This window comes from Rattus norvegicus, chromosome 19 (assembly GCF_021556685.1).
Source record: "Rattus norvegicus strain SHRSP/BbbUtx chromosome 19, alternate assembly SHRSP_T2T, whole genome shotgun sequence".
NCBI classification, from domain to species: Eukaryota; Metazoa; Chordata; class Mammalia; order Rodentia; family Muridae; genus Rattus; species Rattus norvegicus.
Genome location: NC_141552.1, coordinates 31,762,238 through 31,785,276, shown reverse-complemented (window position 1 = coordinate 31,785,276; position 23,039 = coordinate 31,762,238). Strand labels below are relative to the sequence as shown.

At 44.8% G+C, this 23,039-nt stretch overlaps 1 long non-coding RNA gene across 3 annotated transcripts in view; it reads left to right on the top strand.

Annotated features, from left to right (window-relative positions):
• LOC120098502 (uncharacterized) overlaps positions 1–23,039 on the top strand; it is a 63,081-nt gene that overhangs the window by 19,327 nt on the left and 20,715 nt on the right. The window contains exon 3 of one of the 3 annotated variants that reach the window (XR_015643556.1): positions 19,111–19,178. The exons of the other annotated variants lie outside the window; for them this stretch is intronic. This is a non-coding gene — a long non-coding RNA (uncharacterized LOC120098502). The remainder of the gene's footprint in view (positions 1–19,110; positions 19,179–23,039) is intronic. 3 annotated transcript variants of the gene reach the window in all.

Genomic DNA, 23,039 nt, shown 5'->3' with positions numbered 1-23,039 from the left:
GTCGATAATTCCATTTGGCAGGCGGCAGCTAATTCTTTTCATGTGCTAATGATTAATCAGACAAGCCTATTTACTAATGTATCAGAATGCATTAGAAACATAAGGTAACGGTGGACAGAACATCAATTCAAATATAAATGAACTACATTTCCATTGGATACCTATTGACTCGTGTCACAGAATGAACCAGAAGATGCAATTTACTTGTAAACCATTAAAATGAATGAAAATAGAATTTCAAACTCTATCTTCAAACATAACTTTATTGACTTGGCTCTGAGCCTTAAGGGAGGGTCTAACTGAGTTTAAAATATATAAATAACACACTAACTCGCTTTGCCATCAAAGAGTTCGTATCCCACCAGCTGAACACAATGGAATGTACAGAACCAATGGAAGTTGGAACCAGTACAAAATAATTCGAGGTCAGAGTAAGACATAATAAAGTTCTCACATCGGGATTTTCGAATCACACTCTCCTCTATCCTATTTTAGTCTAAGATCTTGTATCAGTGCTTACGTCCCAAGGGCATCAGACCATATCTTACAAACCCAAAATTCCAAATGAAAACTCTTGGTATTTGGAAGCGTGAAATGGAGGGGTTTGCTTAGGTATCTTTAGAATGGCAACCGTGATATAGACAGAAACCCCTGGAAAGTAGGCTCGCCAGGCTCTGCCTCAGGACTCCCCTTTCTGAAGGGGGATGTTGTAGATGTTCAGAGCATCAGGACCAGCAATTTAAGCACTGAAAAAGGGTGGCACTCGAATCATTTTGTAAGGAAAATATCATGGGTATCAAAAGACCAACTTTCCATCTAGAGATGTATACAATGCAAAAGATTTCTTGGAGATTTTCTCAAGACCATCTGAACACACACACACACACACACACACACACACACACACACACAGAGAGAGAGAGAGAGAGAGAGAGAGAGACAGAGAGAGGGAGGGAGAGAGAGACAGAGAGACAGAGAGAGACAGAGAAAGACAGACAGAGAGCGAGAGCGAGAGCGAGAGCGAGAGAGAGAGAGAGAGAGATCTGATAAACTTCTGAGTTATTAAAGAACTAGAATAATTTCTCCACACTTGGGATATCTGCACCATTGAGTTCAACCAAATAGGCATTGTAAAGATTTACCTAATTTTTCATCCTTACTGAACACAGACAGACTTCTGCTTATTACCAAATAGCGCACTCTAACAATTGTTTGTCTCTGTGTTGAGGGTGGGCGATCTTTGCACTCTATAAGTGTTAGATATGTCCGGGATGATTGACAGGTTGTAAGCGGATGAAGTTTGGCTACAAGCAAATGCTACACTTTCCACACTGAGGGACTTGAGCATCTGGAGATGAAGAGGTTTTGTGAGCCAATCTCCCACAGACACAGATGTGCTTGGTTTACTAAAAACCTAAGTTCTTGTTTAGATCTAGGACAGCTAAAACAAGCCAGTGGCCAATGGCTTCTAAGTTAGAGATTCGAGGAGTTGGTGCAGTTCTGAAAATGTAATCTTGAGGGAGCACCAGAAGAGTGGAGAGAATATCTGGGGTTTGAAATTCTAGCTCACCTGATTTGCTTTCCTTCAGACTAAATGACAGGGTTCTGGTATACCTAGATGTCCAGACAAACCAGAAGTTTCCAAAGTGTAGCCCTTCCTTTTAGTAAGGAGAAGGATGCGGACACTTCCCATGACCATGGTGTTTTGGAAATTCAACCTTAGCTTCCCTCTCCAGCTGGCTGTCAGCTCAGAGAGCAACAGCCCGAAAGAATTCGGCAATAAAGAAACCTCTAGAAAGAGTATCTGCCAGCAGTTCTCAAGTGTCATTAGCCACAAGGATGCTTCCTTCTCCAAAATAGGAAATCAGGACTCTGTGGAGCTCTACTTTGGAAATATTAGCGATAGTCAACTACCGGGAACGAAAAAACAAGACACACAGTAGTCAAGCAAATTCTGTCCTTGTCCTAAAGGAGAACAGGGAAAAACTTGGTGATGTTAGATTTCAAAGGGAATGGATGGGTATTCCTGTCCATGTCATCTCAGAAGGCAGCCGTTGGAGTACTCATTCCTGATCGTAAGAGCAGAGACATCTCACTCCAGAAACAGAAGCCCGCCCCTCCCCAAAACTTAATTTATCGTTCACAGTCTTTCAGAATCTCTGCTCCTATTACTGGTACCTGCACTCTGCTGGCTTGGAAATAACCAGTACCCTTTACGCCAAGGCACCCAGGGCAGAAGGAACACAGTTGTAGGTACCATCAAGAAGAAACGGTCTCTAGCACAAATGACCTCCCTGGGAAGGCCTCTCTGTGCAGGTGTTAGTGCTGCTGGGAAGCTGAAAACCCAGAGCAGGGTCGTCTGTTCCCTAGAAACATGATCGTCCCTCCGGTTTATTCCCAGCATTAAAAACCATCAGGAAAATGGCCAGAATGGTAAAGTGGAAGTTAACTGACCTTTGTTAATGATATAGCAATTTTTGAAAAGTGCGGCTTTAATCAAGGGGGACATTTTCCAGAATTTGACAACCTTTTCCATCTCCTGGACACAGACTGCATTATAAAAGAAAAAAAAAAGGAAAAGGAAAGCTGTCTAATGCTGCTTCTTAGGTGGCGTTCGATAGCAGCACATCTATAATGCAATGCACTCTCTTTATGTGATGTTTAGATATGAGATTGATCTTAGCGAACACCCTGGAGTTCTGAAAGGAGGGTTATTGGATTCTGTGGCTTTCTCAGATGTCGAAGATCTTTAAACAGAGTCTTGCAAACTTGCTACATCTCTCCTGTCTGTGAAACACTTATGGACGCATCAAAGAAGGGAGTAGACTCCGTGTCAATTATCTGGGTGGGCCGGGTTAGGGGGAGGTGAGCCCACTTCTTCCCACCTTCAGCTAAGTGCCAGGACCAAGTCCGCTTTCGAACCTTGAAAGGAAAACGGAGTTACTCCATCTGCGGGTCAATAACCCTTAACAGGAAGGTTGCTGACACAGGATGGGATCCAGAAGTCTGACTAGCAGGGGGCACGAAAAGACCTGGCCACTAAAGCTGCCATCTCTGTTGCCTCAGGAAGCCTAGTAAGCTTAGCATTTGGACGAATCAGATTGTAGCGCTAATACAGATTACATATATATTATCAGATTATAGTTTTATGCTCACGAATCGTGCCCATGTTTCAGAAAAAGAAGGGCATCACACGCTTCCTCTGACTGCAAAGGGACAACCTTCGAAAGGACACCTTCGCAGCCCACTCTTTGCTCCTGCATTTGTCCCTGTTGTGAATGTCACCCACATCTGACATCAGGTTTGTAAGAGAGCCAGATATGACCTTAAAGGTAGAACAAGGATTCTTGAAGCACAGCCGCTGAACGGGGGCTCCACAAGCCAGACTGGGCCTTTCTAGTCGCTGTTACGTGATGGCACTTCTTTCCAGATCTGTTGCCAGGGGTTACGACATCAGCCAGGCATCAGCAGGAATAAGAATAGAGGGGTCTCACACTTTAAGTTTTCCTTCCAAGTGCTTGTTTGAAACCAATGGTGTCCATATTCAGGTTTTATACAAATATGGCATAAACATTCATCCTATTCCATTCCTCTTAGTTCCCTCTTGATTTCTATCCTCGTTCATGAAGCATGGGCTGTTTTCTTGCTTGTTTGTTTTTAACATTTTCATGAGATCACTATGGTAGCTCTGTTCTCTTTTCTTCTTCGGTATCTGGATACAGTAATTTTTGCCTGATTTTCCACTCTCACTAGATGACTGCTTTCATCCGCTCCCACAGGTCTTTTCTTCTGCAGCTAGCAGTTTGGAATTTTGAGAGCTACTGTGGGACTCCTCCCTTTTTTGTTCTCTCTATTCCTTCAACAGTGAGTGCATCTTGCCTCGGTGGAGGAGTAGGCAGAGGCTCAAGAGGAAAAGGAAATACCTCAGACGTCTTCAAGCATATGACCCTTTGTCACAGCATTTCAAACAGAGCCTGGGGACTTAAGGACGGTGGCTCTTGAACATACTTAAAGGTCAGAAATAGTCTCTAGATAGAGTTTCCCACTGGGCGAATGGAACAGTGCCAGGAGTCACTGACTAAGGTGTCAGGAGCCATAGCGGGGAGGTATTGCAGCCCTAACCCCAGAACATACGCAGAGAAGCACCAGAGCTTTATCGCCTGCTCAATGCAACTGTTCTTGTGTGGTTTGTCTCACAGCGATTGGCTTGTAAGCAAGGGGAAAGGTCAGAGGCTTTCTATTCAAGCCAGAGAAGTGTTAGCTGTAGGAGATAAGCATTCTGGACCCAAGACTTGCTTAGCCCTTAGGAAATGTGTGGCACTGGGCAAGCATCCGCTGTTCCACAACCTCTGACTTCTCACATATTGCATGGAGACTGTCACCTCTTCCCCAAACTGATAACTCCATAATCAATCATGAGAGATACATGCCTTAGAAATTGTAACATGTTATTCTGTCCCCAAAGTTTTCAGCCAGAAAGAAGTATTTGCAGAATCAACAAACATGGGAAATGGAGTGGAAAGGAAGGGAACAGAGTCATGCCTGCAAACAGACAGGCGGCATGACTGCAAATCCTCCCCATTCAGCCTCCAGAGCGAGCGGGAAGGGTAGCTGGCATCCACACCTTACTGCAGGCTTTCAGGTACAGAGTCCGGGAAGGAAGGTATACCCTGCAGGTCCAGTTCCTTGAAGAAAATACCCAAATCCACTTCAAATCTACTTCCTGGGTGTGTTGCAACACCGCTTTGTTCCTAAGGAGAGGGATACAATTTAGACTGAGCCAGGGAAAGTCCTCCATTTTCTATGCACGCCACAGCTGGACCTCCACATGTGAGTCGAAGGCTCCTGAAGACGCACGAAGGATGTTGTTAAGAAGACCGTATCCCCCACTCCATCCCCAGTGAGAACTGAACCACAGCTATAGCCCAGAAATCAGCATTTTGAATCACCGTGCATACTAAAATGTAGAGGCCCAAGTTTGAGACTGGCGATAATGACGGTTGTTAATTTCCCAAGGTCATTAAACTGCTCTACGTGTGGGATGGCATCCTAAGTGTTGGCTGTGAATTTATGTGTTCATCTCCACCATTGGGTTATGAAGTCTGCATTTTTCCTCATCTCTGACTTATACCTGGAAGGTGGAACTCTGTTTTCTGGAAGGGTGGCAATCCTGAAGGAAAGCGACTCCTTCGATTTTTTACTTAGGGTACAAGTACACATGCCCTGATCTATTCCATTAAATTCATCCAATTGTGCCTCCAGGCAACACACAGAAGGAAATACAAGAATGTATCTTGTTCCTGTCTCAGACAGCTTCTAACCCAAGTTTGCAGCTCCCAGAGCACAGCTAGCTCATTGAGCTGGCTGCTCGGTCCCTGCATGAAGGCCAGACTTCTCTTCATTCCATTATGTTTTTCTGCTTGAGATGCATTTGGGATGTTTAATTTATACCCCCTGATCATAAAGTGATCACATCACTAAAAAGGCTGCGGTGTTGATTTATAAGATCGTTGTCTGTGTCTGTTAATTAGAGAAATATCATTTGGCTTCCTACAGAAGAAAAACAATAAATTATAGAGGAGGGAGAAGCAATTGGCCCCCAAACCTCTGTGAGTTCTTAGTCTTGAGCCTTATTTATGATCCTAACTGATTTTACTCCATTTATATCAACAACCGTTAGGGGAAAAATGCGGCTAAGGCTAAAGAGGAAGGCGGAGAAAGAAACAGGAAGGAGAGAAAATAAATGTAGAAGCCATGTCTCTGTGCCTGTTTGGTACATAAAACTCTCTTCTGAGGGGAGAAATGACAGGGACCAGGTGCTGAAGAGATTGATACAGAATTGCAAACATGCTGTGAGCTATAAAATAGAGGTATATGAGACCACCGGAGACTTCTGGGAGAGAGAGTGAGTTCAAGGTTAAGGCTGAGTTAACGTGACTAAGACAGAGGGAAGTGTTTTCCAGGAAGAAGGGAGAACAACATAAAAGGTGGCAGGAAGGAAGGTAGAGTGACCTGGGGTGTCAGTACACAGTGAAGGCCTGGATGCTGGAGCACATTCAGAGTCCACAGACCTTCACCTTACACTGGCCCTTGTACCTAATTCCTGAAATATTACTCCAAGATTCTAAACTCATGCAGAAGGCGATATGGTCAACTTTCCATTGTTAAGTGCATTTGTAAGAGGTCGTTGGGTTTTTTTGTTTGTCTGTTTTTATTTTTTTTAATTGTTTTTGGTTTTGTTTTATCTTGAAAAGGCTTTTGGTTTTTCCATGCTCAAAAATATTCCCCAAATCTGTTCAGGAATGATGGCACGAGCCAGTAATCCCAGGACAACTGAGGCAGAAGGACCTCAAGTTTGATGCTAGAATGGACCACTTAGTGAGGAATTACCTCAACGACTGAAGAAGCAGAGGTAGAGAAAGATAAACAGAGGAGGAAGGGTGTGTGAAACTTCGTTGTAGACATGCTCAAAATGCTACAAGACAAGCTTGAAGATGTACATTTATTCTTGGGGTGTTGGGGAGCCCAGTTCTCGTGGCATTAGCACAGAGAAGACTAAGTAAGTGAGAAATGGGGCCACCCGAGGAACCCCCAGGTTAGAGGACAAAGGTAGAAATTCCGAATTCACAGGGTTCATGCTAAGGAGCAGGTGACCTCCAGTTTTCTTTCCTGAGGTTTAAGAGAGGCGCTTCCATAGGGTAGGCCCTCCGAGGAAGGGTACCGTCATCGACAGATACAGGACATCTCGGTGGAGCCTTCCAAATAAGATTTCTGACAAAGAAGGCAGAGACAGAAAAAAGGCAACGAGGGCAAGATTGTCACTGTGTTTCCTCCTGCAGAAGAATAAGATATAGCTTCTGATAATTCTTAGATGTGGTGGTGCTATTTCCTTAACTCACATCCTTCAAGAATGTGAGGGTGCGTGAAAGACATCTTCTGGAATGGAGTCACCTTAGTTCATTTTGAGAGCCCTGGGTAGAGATAGAAGTATCCACACTCTTATTTGGCCTAAAGGCTCCAAATCACAAGGAACGTAGGCCCATCTTCACAGAATTTGAGATGTCCAGCGATGACGCCCTGCGCTGTTGAGGCTCCCAGAGAAGACTGTCTGCTCAGTGCCTGGGGATTGTCTCCTTCATTGAAGCCTTGCTTCTGAGAAATGCACAACCCCAGCAGGGCCCCCTGACACGTTTATAGTCATAGCAGCACATAAGCCACACGTCCCCAAATTCTCGGTTTTCTTTGGCAATGTCAAAATCACCACCAGAGAATGGTCTCGTTGGTCAGAAAGAGAGAGGGCAAAGTGCTTTTGTCAGCTGGTTTTAAATAGCATTGCCAATGATCTAAGGATTTCTGGCTTCTCATCAGGCTCCTCATCTTGCTCACAAGGACCTCCATGCTGTGCTGTGATCCCAGAGAGACTCACACAGGCACATTGCCATGGTGCATGGATCCTCGCTCAGCAACCACCCTTCACTGCCTCCATTTGGAACCTTTGCCTGGAGATAGGGAAAGAGAACACCCAAGAAGAAGGAGTGCCTTGCACGCAAGAGCACAGATGAGCATGTTGACCACATTACCTTTACTTGCCACACAAACTACATTTGATTCCAGCACCATTTCTGCCCTTTGTTCTGTCCTTGCAGACACTGTGTGTATGTCAAGCCTCACACACGAGAGAGCGTTGGCTGTTTCGGTGCCTGACCCTCGGTGCTTCACACTTGACAGGTGCTTAGGAGACACTGTAGAATCACCATGGAGACATCTAAATACAGAACATTGTGATGTGTTGAAGCTGGAAGTGGCCCTGTCATTTTACAGAGGTTTTTATAACAGGAAGCTTTGTAGAGCTGTGATGCATCATATTATAACTTGAGCAAAATGGAAAGCCAGTTGTGGCAGATGGCCACAAGGAGTCCCACTGCACCCTTCCCCTTACTGTCCACCCCTCACTGTATCCCTTTTCCAGGATATCTACAGCTCAGTCCCATGACCAACATGGTGAGAGGAAGGATAACAAGTGCGAGGCAAGCAGAGCCTCGGTGAGCCCAACAGACTATAAAGTGAACCACATAATGTGCCCAACACTCCAATAGCTTCATTTCAAAAGTAAACCTATAAGATTGATTTTAATAGTATATAGTACCTAACTACAATATTTCAATAGCTAACAATATTTAACTGTTTTACTTGTGTTATTTCATCTCTTAATTTCAAGGTGTGGTTTCAAATCAGGTGTATATATGTTACAATCAGCGTGAACTTGCATTTCATTTTGGACTAAACACCTCCACTCCTGGACTGCCACACTCTATCAGGAGTGTAGTCTTGGGCATGGGAACATGTTTTCTTACTATGCTGTAAGAAGTTCGGCCTTGCCATATAAATCTATTCCATGGAGGAGGAAGGAGACACAGCCATTGCCACGGCTGAGCTCCCAACCATGGCAGCACAGCTTCCTCACATCTGGATGATTTGGATTCTGTAGCTACAACAGAGTCGTCATGGATGAGGCCACACAAAACAGAGATGCCCTCTTGCCTTTGAGCACGGCTCAAACTGGAGATCACGGTCACTAGTTTAAGCCATCAAATTACATGGTGTTTGTTAACATGGCCATACACAACACAAACCACTACTGACTAGGACACAGTTGGATGGGGCATGAATGATTTTCCTCTGTTCCTTAAGGACTGGTTTATTTTCATGTTGACTATGCTATAGGCTCTATTGTAGCTGATAGAGGGTGAAGTGGAGATCTTGGCCACCATCTCTGGGCCCTTCCAGTATCTGCTTGGTGAGAGTATCGCTAAGAGCAGAGTCTGTCCTTCAATCCTGACCTTGCTACTCATTTGCAAGGGCATCTCAGCCGATCCAAATCTCACTTCAGCATCCTTCTGGTAACTGTTGTATAAGGATTAAGGAAATGGGCATAGGAGAAAGAGGACAGACTGTATAGGCAAAGGGGTGAACACAACAGTAAATAAACAAATGCCTGAGAGTGAACAGCAGCAGCAGCAGCAGCAACAACAACAACAACAAAATGACAAGAGGGTGAATACCATAGCACACAGGGTGAGAGTGGCCAACCCCAAGGATTCCACCTGTGCAGGTGATGGAGTCACCTGAGCAAACCTGAGGACCTGGTGAGGATGCAAATGCCTAATGCTCTGTGAGCATTGAGGACATTCCAAGGAGAGGGAGAGCGAGAGAGAGACTGAATAGTTGTCAAGGCAAACAATGTGACCCTCAAAATGGGCAACCTTAGTTTCTAACTCAACAAAGAAACAGTATATCAAGTCAACCGCAAGAGAGTCAAGTAGAGGAAAAAAGGAAGAGCCGTCTGCTCGACAAGTGAGTAGGAGAAAACAGGAGTTGGGCTTGAAAAAAAGGCGGAGACAGAAGGCAGGAAAAGAGTCTTGCATGATGTCTGGGGAGGGAAGGGTAGAAAAAGAGAGAAAAGGGAGGGTACATTAAAAAGGAGAGAGGGAGCAAGACAGAGAAAGAGACACAAACAGGATGAATGAAAGGATCTGGAAAATATCATCCTGAGTGAGGTAACCCAATCACAGAAAAACACACATGGTATGCACTCATTGATAAGTGGCTATTAGCCCAAATGCTTGAATTACCCTAGATGCCTAGAACAAATGAAACTCAAGACGAATGATCAAAATGTGAATGCTTCACTTCTTCTTTAAAAGGGGAACAAGAATACCCTTGGCAGGGAATAGAGAGGCAAAGATTAAAACAAACACAGAAGGAACACCCATTCAGAGCCTGCCCCACATGTGGCCCATACATATACAGCCATCCAATTAGACAAGATGGATGAAGCAAAGAAGTGCAGGCCGACAGGAGCCGGATGTAGATCTCTCCTGAGAGACACAGCCAGAATACAGCAAATACATAGGTGAATACCAGCAGCAAACCACTGAACTGAGAATAGGACCCCCGTTGAAGGAATCAGAGAAAGAACTGGAAGAGCTTGAAGGGGCTTGAGACCCCATATGAACAACAATGCCAAGCAACCAGAGCTTCCAGGGATTAAGCCACTACCCAAAGACTATACATGGACTGACCCTGGACTCTGACCTCATAGGTAGCAATGAATATCCTAGTAAGAGCACCAGTGGAAGGGGAAGCCCTTGGTCCTGCCAAGACTGAACCCCCAGTGAACGTGATTGTTGGGAGGAGGGCGGTAATGGGGGGAGGATGGGGAGGGGAACACCGATAAAGAAGGGGAGGGGGAGGGATTAGGAGGATGTTGGCCCGGAAACCGGGAAAGGGAATAACATTCGAAATGTAAATAAGAAATACTCAAGTTAATAAAGAAAAAAAAAGAAAGAAAGAGACAGAGAGACAGAAACAGACAGACAGACAGGCAGACAAAAAGAAACCAACAGAAACAGAGACAGTGAGGAAACATAAGAACCAGGGTTAGTGGAGCCATCGAGGGCAGGATGAGCAGAGCCTGCTTCAAGAGCGTGAGACAGAAGCGGTTGGCTCTGTCCTTGGATTGAGGAGGCCGAGTTCAGAAAGGCTCTGGGCTCAGCCTGATCCACCTGTGCTGTCTCCACTGGTGGTTTTAATTCTTCATCAAGGAACTCTAGACTTGGCCAGCAAATTTAGAAACAGCATCCTCACACAGGAACGAGGAAACTCTTGGGCACTGAGCTTTACTCCGAAGCCCAAGGAGATCAACGCCGTCATGTGATTCCATGTTCCTGAGAAGATGAACAAGAGTGAGAGTTGTACATAGACAAGAGAAACCTGGAACCATGAAGGGAGAAGGGAGAAGGGAGAAGAACTTGTTAAGCCTGAAAGGGCAGAGAGGACTAACACACACCTCCTTGTTCTCTGTATAGCCCTCTTGGCGCTCTCTCTCTCTCTCTCTCTCTCTCTCTCTCTCTCTCTCTCTCTCTCACACACACACACACACACACAAGTGCACACACAATTTTAAAAGCATTAATTGATCCATTCATTCACTTATCTAGTGTTTTATTAATGCTCTGAGAATGCCAGGGACCATGACATCTTAAGGATTTAACAAAAGTAAGTAAGCCCAAGCCTTCCTTTGGGAATCTCTCAATTAGTGGCCTGAAAAGGCAAGATGCTTCAAAACTACAATTGAAGACAGAAACTATTGTGCAAAAGAACAAAAGGCCACTCCACTGGGTCTGTGTGGTGGGTGGCGGGCAGATATTTGAAGCTTGGCCTCTTACCTTTCTCTATTCCTTGATGTCGTGAGCAGCTCTGCTTCTGAGTCCTTCCTAGCTAGTGGAATCCTCTTGATCCTTGCTAGACTGCAATCTTTCTTCCTCCTTAGCCTCTAGAGGTCTGGGAGAGGAACCTCTCAGCTTACCACACACACAGGCATTTGAGACATTGCCTAAGATGTGAAGAGAAAGTGTGGTGTGAGACGAGAACAGAGTTCAAATCCCACCGCAGGGAAAAGAAACCAAGAAAGAGGGGATCAAGATGGAGCCTCTACCTGGACACTCTAGAACCAGGACCAGAGAAACCCTTGCTGAAATCAAAGGAAAACAGATCCTGCCGTCTAGCATTCCTAGAAGTTATTATAAGAGACTCCATGAGAAGGTCAGTCACTCTGCTCTCCTGCCCAGCCCCCCACTCCCTCATAAACACCATTTCATGAAGGTTACAGTTTTACATAGTTCCTAAGCTGCGGAAAATGTACAGTGCACACAGACAGCCCAACCCCCCCTCTTCCGACATGTTTTATAAACATAACAAGCTATAACAGCTACCCCAGATGTTTTCACAACTTATTTTTTTTTCATAATTTAAAATCTGTTCGACCTGATGGTTTTTTTTTTTGCTCCGTGTGCATTTCAACTGTAAAAAAGGAAACTGAAATATTATTCATGTGGTGTTATGCTGTTACACCTAATTTCTTCTCAAGTTCACACTAAACCGAAATGTCTCTAGGAACCTTAAAAAAGGCAGCAGCCGAGAAAAGTGAGGAAATATGTCAGGGGCTTGTAAATAAACAGCTGCTTCCCAACATATGGATTTTCGTCTATATTTTTCAGGTGCCACAATCCCCCATCCGTATCTGCCAGCCCCGCAGCACCCGGCATAACTCAAGTGTAATTGATAATGTAAGGGCAGATGGAGAGGACTGTCAGCTCCTCCCTTGAATCTCGAGGGACTTTGCAGAAATCAAAGCAGATGGTCCAATTGCATTTCTTTATGTGTTGCTGGGAGCTTCTCTGTCTGTGGGATAATGGATCATTATGGCCTGCTGTGTACAAACACCAATATGCTTTTAAATCTGGTTCTCAAGCTTATGAAAAAGCCCTATATTTCATATTAATTTGTGAGGCCGCACTTAACAAGGTCCAGTGTTGCTAATTTACGATTTGGGAGGGTGGGAAGGAGAAGTTCCCATGGAGCTCCCTACCCTGGCACCTCCCTTCCCCCAGACTGGCTTTCTGGAACCCTCATCCAGCCCGGCCTCCCTTCTGAGCCAGGGATGATCAAGCAGTGATCACAGAAGACTCAGTGCAGGCTGATGGAGAACTCCATGCCCAGCCTGTTCAGATAGAGCTTCCAAAGGAAAAGCGCTCATGGAGAAGCTTAACAGTCAGACAGCTTGCCAAGGGCACATGGGTATCAGCTTTGAAGAGGCCTTTTTTCCCTTAATTATTAAACATTTAGCATTCCTACTACTTGTGTAGTACTTCCTGGGCAGGGAGGGACCAAGGAGATGTGCATGGCCCCACTCTGTAGTATCCAGTGGCTTCAGAGAACTCAATAGGAAGTTCCAGAAGAGTAAAGTTGGGCTGCCCCCAGACTTTCCTGAAACATGGAAGCAGAATAATTCTGGCTTGCTCAGAGATTGAGAAGTTAAGGTCTACTGGCTAACTAGGACTTGGCCAGGGGACAAAATATGCAGGAGATGTTGGGGCCTTGTGTGTTTTCATGCCACGGGGTGGAGAAACTTGGGGAAATGTGAACTGGATGGAGAAAGTATTCCATTCCTCTGCTCTTGGCTGGGGGCCTGCTTGCTCCCCTTGGTCCTGTTACCAAGAGCCTCCAGTCCAGCTGCATACACAGTCTTTTCCCTAGGATGCTAGTAACCAACGGCTCAAAGAAGGAGATAGCGCTCAAGTGACTACTGCGTCTGGCAGGTAGCAAGACCCTGGGCAGGTCCCACTGCTTGATGAAAGGGATTCGTGGGAGGTCGGGAAGCAGGGGAGGTGGTCACACAGAGTCAGAGTAAACCTTCCTGCTAGCCAGAGAGAGCAGAGGCCACAGGTTTGTAGTTTTTTTGCCTTTGAGTATTAAAAGTTCATCTGCTACCTCACCCCCGCCCCCACCTTATGTAGCACCTCAAAGTCCCCAAGGCCACAAAACATTGAATTTCTAGAGAACCACAGGCTTATCTTACCTGGCCTCTTATAGCTCTGCTTCAGGAGACAGTAGAGACATTTTGCTTCCACATTTTTGTGTCTTCCAGTTTAAGACAATGAAATGAAAATTAGCCATCTTGGACGTAGTGAGAATGCTGAGAAACATAGGCTGGCTGTGGCTCAGTGGAATCCTGTGTGCTCCCTATATACAAGGCCCTAGGTTCCTTCCTCAACACTGAAAAGCAAAGAAAGAAAAGAAAAGAAAGAGATAGTGTTGCTCTCAATAAAGTCAGATTTCTAGACCTGAAACTACAGAGATGTGTCACTGTAGCCATTGCCATGAGAGCTGTGGACAGCAGGACCTTTCACTGGCCACTGCCTGGGTGGGTACTATCTGGAACCATCTATCCAGGATTCCTCCCACTTTCCCTTGGCTCTGGGGACTACAATACCTTCAATTAAAAAATAAAGGCCAGGCTTCCTGAATCTCACACAGCAAAAGCTTGTTCATCAACCGTCAGATGGTAAAAAACACAAACGGGATTCCTCTCACAGATCAACCACAAGAGGAAAACCAGCCCCCACACGACAGGCCTTAGGAGTATTTTTATCTGACTAGCAGGAATTAATTATATATCAGTCATAAATGAGATGCAGTACCTTGAAGGCATCTCTTCACTGACGGAATAGTTTATGGTTTGTCGCAAAGGAAGCTTGAGCTGTGATTGCACTCAGCTGTCCGGAGCCAGGGCTGTGTGTAGGCTCCCAGAACTGCAGGTAGCTCTAGAAAAGACTAGAATCAAATAGGCTTTTTTAGTATACCTGGTTACAGCAGGAGAAATAAGATCAAACAGTCGAGATTCTCCGGACTTCCTTTCTAACCCTTTCCAGAAAAAGACGCCAGCAATGACAGGAACTTGTACCTGGCTGCCCTCACCTACTCATCTATAGAGTTGCCTTAGAACCCAGAGATGCCTTAGAAGGTATGTGTTGTAAACAAGGTACCCTATTCACCTTGTAGGGGCTCAAAACTTATTAATTCACTCATCCCTTAATTTTTTCAACTTATACATAGGGAATGTTCACCATGAGCCACTAGACTCCTACCAGGTCAACTACCTTGTTGTCATTTAACTATGACAATAAATGTACCCAATTTTAATATATGTTCCAAGATGGCCATTTTATGCACTCTCTGCTGGCTTAACCAGACCATAGCTTTGTAAATTAAGAAACCATGCATCTGACTGGCTTAAGCAGTAAAGAAAGCAGCTGTGTCTAAGGAGGACCCTGGAAGTATATTATAAAGGCAGATTTAGGATCCCTTGGTGGCATCATTTCAGAGACTTCTAAGGGAATGGGCCCACTGTAGCCCGACTGCCTTAAAAGGCAAGAGTTCAATGGTCTGTTTATCTTCCTAGGTTGCAGCAGGCATGTTAAAGCTCTCTCCACTGCATGTGGTGAGCACGGAGTTTACGGCCAATGGACCTGAGATCACATTTTGGATCTGTACTAACTGTTGTGCATCCTTGGATTTCTCTGGAGGTTTAATCATCCCTTGGATAAACTCAAATTATTGCTCATAAGGTTATATATGACCGACCAAAATAGCAGGCCTCTACTACAGGACATGATCATTCCCCATCATCAGAGGCCAACTCATAGGTACCTAGTACCACCAACAAAATGCATTCTGAGATGTTTGGAACTCATGATCCACACCCTCTATGTAGTGCAGGCTGAGCCTCAGTTTCCCGATTTTAGACCGCATGCCTCAGCCAATCTGAGTAGTATAAAGGACCCAGGGCTTGGTTGCAAAGCTCTCCTCAACAGAAGAAGTGTTGGGTGGCATTTTGGAGCTAACAAAACCCTCTAAGAACTACTGGTGAGCCAGCATGAGGGCAGCACCCCATCTCTAGGTCAGTACGGTACTCCAGGAAGGACTATTAGTGGATACATGAGGCCGTGAGTAGATAGATGATCGTCAACCAGTCCCTTGGACCAAGAAATTCAATGTTCGACTGAACTTGCTTTTGAAAATAGCTTCATTATGAGGTATCTAATCTATTTATCTATCTATCTAACTAGCATCCATCAAATCTATGTATAAAGTATTTCATATAAAATTGCTTGAAAATTTACTCTGCAATTAACATTAGTGTGGAGTTATAAGGCTCAAATACTTTTGCAACCTATCATACCTGTATGTCATGATGCTCTGACAGAAGTGAAATGGACTCTGCCTGTGGGAGAAAGTTTATTTGTTCAGTCTTAATGAAAACTCAGAGAGAGGCTGGACTGGACCAGGGGTTAAACACTACTGCTTTTCCTGCAGAGGACCTGGATCTGCTCCCGGAACCCGCATTTTCACTCAAAACTATCTGTAACTTTGGTTCCAGGCTTCCCAACACCTCCCTCTGGTCTCTCCATGTACCAGGCACACGTGTTGTGGATATACATAGACACAAAATAATCATACACATAAAATAAATAAATCTTTAAAACAATCTGCTACCATTTCTCTCCCTTTTCCCATGTTACATGAGGTGAGACTGGTTATACATCTGTTCATTTTCTGTATTCTCTCTCTCTCTCTCTCTCTCTCTCTCTCTCTCTCTCTCTCTCTCTCTCTCCCCAGCTGCTGCTGCACACAAATTTCATAAAACCAGCAACTAATCATCTGTCTATTGTCATCCTGGTACCCATAAGTTTGGTAACCTCCCATAAATGTGTTCTTAATGAACATTAACCAAATACTTATTCTTCTTCAAAACAATGTTCTGCACAGGTCATAGGGTACTGTGGCTGAGCTGATCTGTGTCTCCCAGGAGTCTAGTGAGACATTTAGAAAGCAAGGCGTGGAGAGTTGAGGGGAAAATATATAACCCAACATCCAGAATTTCTGGCCACACTTTTCCCCAAATCATAGAAAGTCACCAATGCTGAGACCCAGACTTCCAGCCCCTATCCCCCAGCAGGCTTCTGGCTCGGTGGGCATTGGTCACAGCTGGACCTTACCCACCACCCTGTCAGGTCGTATGAACAAGCCGAGCTACTTAGCTTTTCCTTGACAGACGCAAGATTATCTTAGCTTTCTTAATAAGCTCCCCCATGTCAGGATGCTTCCGTACATTGTGACAATGCCAGAATGCCGCGGGTCCTATCGTCTCTTCTCTCCGGCTTTGGAACTCTTTTATTCTTTTATTCTCTGCCTCATTGTTCTTGAGATCAATGGAAATTATTAAGGCAATCTTTCTCGCAGATGAATTGGTATGGAAGCAATGACTTTAATAGGCAGGAATCTTTTCTTATTTTTCAACTTAACTGATAGAGCAGTCATTTCCTTAACAGGTGGCAATTCAGTCCTTCCTGAATAGAGGGTCAGGATGCTGCTTGAAGATACCTTAGATCAGAACAAAAATGGAGCAGCACCCTCAATATGAAAAGAAGTGTGGATTAAAGAGATGCTGCCGTCCGTGGGGAACCCTCCTGAGCATAGATGTGGACTACTGTTCCCTGAACTCATCTCGTTGGACACAACACCCAAAGCTAGGCTCTCATAACCAACACAATAGGAGATTTTCAATTAATGCAGACTGCAAACTTTCTGTATCTCTAAAGCCGCATGACACCACACACGTTGTTACATTACTTTTATTCTATATTCCTGTGGGTAGATCAGTCACTGTCGCCTCTGCATTGCTGGGAAAATGTATGTGGACAGGTAAAATGGCTTGCCCAAATTTGAAGTGGAGGGGCTAGGATGAATCGATTAGGTCCTGGGCGTCCTGAGAACACTGGCTCTGGGGTGAGACTGGTCACATATGTGTTCTTGGTCCTGTGTTTTTGAGCTATGTGATCTAGGACCAGTTACCATTGGGACTTTTAACAGTTTCCTATTGGGAATCTGGAAACAACACTTAGTTCAAATGTGACAGCACTAGAGAGCACGTGAACCAGAGTATGTGAAACAAAGGAAAACAGATCCTTCCTTGCTATCATATCAGTACAAACCAGGGGTCACCAGCCCTGGGCAGATTTAGACTTAAGAATCTCTAGGAGTCTTCACAGCATGTTTATCTAAAGGTCCTCCTCAACCACTACCTAAGAGTAGTGTTCTATGGCTATGCAGAATAGAATGAGAAAGAGTTGGCCTGGAATGGTGGTTGGTTGAACCTACATTCTCAGCACTCCAATTGAGACGGGAGGAGCTGGAGTATGGGGTCAGTGCAAACTACATAGCGAGACCATTGCAGGGCAAACAGAACAAAACAAAAGAGAAGTTTCTCTCCATGCTGGCTTTTGCACTTGGACTGTGGGGCTCTTGTAAAGGTGCATTTCCCACATTGAAAATTACATCTTATTTATTTATTTTACATGTGCACACCTGTGTGTGTGCACGTGTGTGTGTGTGTGTGTGTGTGTGTGTGTGTGTGTGTGTTGGACACCTTAGCATGTGTGCCTGGAGGTCAGTAAACATTAGGGAGTCAATGCTGTTTCTACCATGTAGGGTCCAGGGGTCAAACTCAGGTCCTCAGGCTTAGCCATAAGTGCTTACCTACTGAACCATCTCACCTACCCAAGGCTGATTTCATTTAACAATGCTATGTGCTAGTTGAGAACCAAACTCTAACTATTCACAGAGAATTCTTTTCAGAGAATTCCATTCTAAGAAAAGCAAACTGACACTCAGGAGGAAAAAAAAAACAAAAGAAAAAGAGAGAGAGAGAAAGGTGTGTGTTTAACATCCAACTTCAACCGTGCTCTATTTGTAGAGCTCCTGAGTGGCAGTGCAAGCCGCTGGGTGGTACCCACTCTAAGTGCCGTTACAGTCTCACGGAGCTGGAACTGGGCACCATGTCAGTCCTGAGCTCCATCCCAGAATCCCCGCTGTTTATATTTTCCTGTTGAAGAATTCACAATAGCTCCAAGCGTTGACTTTGAGTAGTCCTGGTGTTTTCAGCAGTCTTCAACAGCTGACCTCCAGGAGAGAGCAAATACTGCTGTATTCCATGTTTCTGAAACGCTTCTTTACCGAGAAGTCTCAAATCCATCACTGGTGAGTCCTTGTCAAAACCCAAATCATGCGGCAATGGATGGACGGTACCCGTCTTCTTTCTCGGGTTGGTTAGTTAAGGTCCAGAAAGGTCTCCTTCACTTCACATACTGTGCTGCAGTGAGCTAGAGAAGCAGGACGGTTGCCCGGGTAAGACCCACACCAGAAAGGGCCAGGGATCCAACACTAACAAATGAGATGGGCTGGCTGCTCATTTTCTAATGTAAATTCTAGAAAGGAGCCAGGGAAGCAGGGGTTGGGGGGTTTGAGCGAGCAAATTGGATATAATCAGAATCAGATTCAAGGTAAACTATTCATGGTTAATAGAGTCAGCCACCCAGGCAGCAGCTAGACATGGAATTTTCCACCCAGCATTCACGAGAGCCCACGTGAGTGTTCACAGAGCTCGGGCAGCCAAAAGCGCTCAAAAAGAAAGCAGGAGTCACCGAGCCTCTTCTACCCCAAAGTGTGGTCTCATAGCTGTGGTACTCCATGTGTGGGGCATCTACGCCAATCTAATAGTAGCAATAAACAATATTATTCATCCCACACCAGCATATATTAACAGTGTGGAACTCTGCACAAAGGATGCTGGGTATATGATATGACTTAGTACACGTTCATAGTGTTATTTTTGAAGCAAATAGTCCTGGCTAGTTTTTCTCGTTTTAGTACCAAGAAGAGAGAGCCTAGGAAGTCAAGATATCATCTTGAAGGAGACCAACCTGGGCTGGAAGCAGGTAAGCCCAATCCCGCCATACACTGTATCGACACACATTAAAAAAAATCCTTACCTGCGTTTTCACCTCTTCTACTTGTGCCTCATTGGTTCCACGTACCTTTCAGACATTAGCACCCCTACATCAAGGTGAGAAGAACAAAATCCAAGGCAGCCCAGGTGACTGCAAACACACAGAAGCTCGTGGGTTCAGCCCCTCTCTCGCTCCCTGCTATTGCCCCTGTCCCAGTGTCCACTATACCTGCTTGGGAAGTCAGGAGAGAAAGAGTTAGTGGGTAAGAGTCTCAGGACCTAGGTCTCTCTGGGTTCACTTATATGGAGTGGCTTCAACCCTGGGCTGGGAAAACATCAGAGAGTGAGAAGGGATAGGAAGGACAGAGTCTGGATGATCTTGCAGATCCGTGTTCTCTGCCCAGGCCCAGCACATAATAACTGTCTGTGTCATTGTTAGAATATGAAGTGTTTCCTGCAGGCTCCTATTAAATACTTGAGCAACTATGCTTAACAACCCATCTGCTGGAACTATTTTAGAAGGTTCTGGAAACCTTAGAAAATGGGATCTAGCTGAGAAAGTGGGTCACTTAGAAGATATCTTTGGGGGCTATATCTTGCCTAGCCTCTTCCTTTCTTCTTCTTCTTCTTCTTCTTCTTCTTCTTCTTCTTCTTCTTCTTCTTCTTCTTCTTCTTCTTCTTCTTCTTCTTCTTCTCCTCTCTCTCTCTCTCTCTCTCTCTCTCTCTCTCTCTCTCTCTCTCTCTCTCTCTCTCTCTGCTTCCTCCTGTCATGGGGTAAGCGGATTCTGCCACAGACTCCTACCATGATGTTTCTGCTTTGTCTCACGCTCAAAACCCTGCATCCAGCCACAGTTGAAGTTGGAGTGAACCTTTGAAATGGGGGAGCCAAACGAAATAAAACAAATCAACGTAACAGCAAATGGAAGCAAATCACAAAAACAAACCAAAAGAAAGGAATGAACAAACAAACAAACAAACAAAAACCCCTTTCCTTAAGTCATTTTGAGTGAAATGAAATAAAAATCCTAAAACACAATACTGTGGCCACAAAGCTTACACCTGGACAGCCTCAGACAGCACATTTCACACTCTCGCAGTCATCCCCCAAAGTTAATATAAAGCCTGCTCGCTTGGCTGTATTGCACTTCTCTGTGGAAATGAAGAGATCGCGCTTGGATACTGTCATGACGGCAAAGACTCTTTCTTTAGGTCCCATCAGTCTCTTCCCACCCTGGAGTTGCAATGGAATTCTTGCAACTCAAAGCCACGACAGAATGAATGCAGAACGAGACTGGAAATACAGCAGAAGGAGCGGGGAGATATGTCTCTTTAAAATTAATAATAAAATACCCGCTTTATAATTAGACAGCAAAAAAGAACCCTAAATTCTGGAAACTCAGACAAGGGCGGCCAAATACAAATACAAGACAATACACTGAAAGGAATTTCTTTGATTCATTTTCTGTGAATGGAGGCAGACGTCCAGCATCTTCCCAGGGAAATGGCTGCCTCTGTCTTGAGTCACGAGTTGTTACTCCTTAGCCAACAAAGGTAGTCCTAGTCCATGGTGCTTCATTATGGGGCAGATCTTGCACTGAATATGGTTTGTCAGAGCTGGCTGTCTTAAATATGACAGCACCATAAATACATTTTCCAGCTCCGTAACTGGTCGAGGTCTTCGTATGCCTCTAGAGGCCCCAAGGTAGAGATGGGAAGTCAGCTGCAGAATTCACCACTGAAGAACAGCTACGGCAAGCATCACACTGAATACTCACATGGCTTTCCAGCCCAGGTTGGAAAGCAGGGTGAAAAGCTTGCCTTTCCTGCTTGCGAAACTTTACAGTCATTAACAGATGTTCTCTCTCTCTCTCTCTCTCTCTCTCTCTCTCTCTCTCTCCTCTCTCTCTTCCTTTTGCTCCCTCCCTCTTCCCTCTCTAAGAACATTTCATTTTTATTTATGTATTTCTGTGCCTGCCTTGCATGTGTTCCAACGTTCATGTGCATGCAGACAATGGTGGCATGGATCATACTCTTTTAAGGGTTAGATTAGAGATTGTTACCTTCACCATCTCACCCAGGAAGGGATAAGACAGTGAAAGGAGTGCATTTTCCTAGAGGAAGTATTTCAGGGAGTTAGTTTCAGCATCATACACAGAACCAAAGGCACCTCCTCTCTGTTCATGTGCTATGCCGGTACCTTCCCAGATCCCAAACTTGGAGATGCAGAAGTGGATCCAGAAATTGGAGATGCAGAAATAGATCCAGAATTTGGAGACGGTCAGGGAAGCATGGTGGCTGCCGTATCCTGTACCTGCCCAATATGATAGCAGACAGGGGCCTAGATTCACACCTGTTTGCTGGACTCATGGTGATGCCACTACAACACACTACCTGGAAAGAGAGGTTTCTAGAAATTAACTGTCAATTTCCAAATCGGGCTCCCTGCGAGAACAAAACCCAATAGCATGTAATGAAAATATCACTCGAATAAAGGTTTTTCTTTTTCTTTTCTTTTTTTCCCCTGGGTCCAAAGAAACAGAACAGCTTTCTGCCACTAAGATTTTCTCTGCCCAGCCTCTGCCGAGGCTTGGTTTTAGTGTTAAATGATGTGTGCTTGCCCTTGGATGTGGCTGACATAATGGGAAAAGCAGCTCCCTGGTCCAAGAGGAGAGAAAAGAGATACAGGATTCTCAGACAGACCTTTCCTTATCAGCCCTGTTGAAGGAAGTGAGAAAAGCAAGAGAAATAAATGACAAAGTGGAACAATGAATCAATCACCTCTGGTCACCTGCCAGCCTGGCTGAGGTACAGCTCAGAGAAAACGAGCCTTCTCTCTTCTGGAGCCTAGCAGCCATGGTAGGAAAGGGTGAGCTGTGCACATGGCCAGATCTGGCTCTGGCACAGGCTCTTCTGCAACTTTAGGAACTTCTAAGTGTCCCTGAGTTCCCTAGTCCCTAAGACAAGCCATCACACAGTTAAGTCTCAGCTTGCTTCTCCGTTTTCAAATCCTCGAGTCCGCCGCGTAAGCACAAAATTGCAAGGGTAAAAAGAATGTTTAAATATATTCCCCTCTCAACTTCTCTCTCAAATGGAAAACTTTCTAGACTGTTGCTATTGGATATCTGCAAATTGTTATTTGCATGGGGGGGTGGTTGGCCAATGAAAGGAAATGATAAGACAAATTTAAACAGCTGCATCAGGAAATCGTGTCCTTTGGACATAATTTTCTGAGGGCCATGATTAGTATTACAAGTTTTGCTTGTGTGATCTTCAAAAATTTTAGGGCACCCAGCATTGTTTTTCTTGGCCTTATAACCCCTATTGACTAAGGGAAAGCCAGCTTCAGAATAATACAATGGCTTCCTCCCTCTCTCCTTCCCTCCCTTCTTTCCTTCCTTCCTTCCTTCCTTCCTTCCTTCCTTCCTTCCTTCCTTCAGCAAGCTATTGTGCACCTGCTGGATGTCTAAGTAGAAGGCTCCAGACATTCAAAGAGATCTTAAACACAGTCTATCCCGATTGAAACAATGTATCAAAGTCTTTTAACACACAACGAGTCTTAGAATCAAGGGGAGCTGACACCAGACCTACTGGAGCTATTAGCAAATTCTCTGACCCAGTTTATTTTGCCTTTCTGTGTCCCAATCACTTTTTTTTAATAAAATGGGCATACTACTATTTGCTGACTGGAGAATACGTGAGGGTTATATGAGTTAATAACGTCAAGCACTCAGCACATGATCTGGGACACAAGGTCCAGGCTGTAAACAACAGCTGCTATTGCAAGCTTCAAGAACATTTTGAGTTGATGGCTGGGCCAAGCGTGGCAAATGGCCGTTTTGTTTGCTTATTT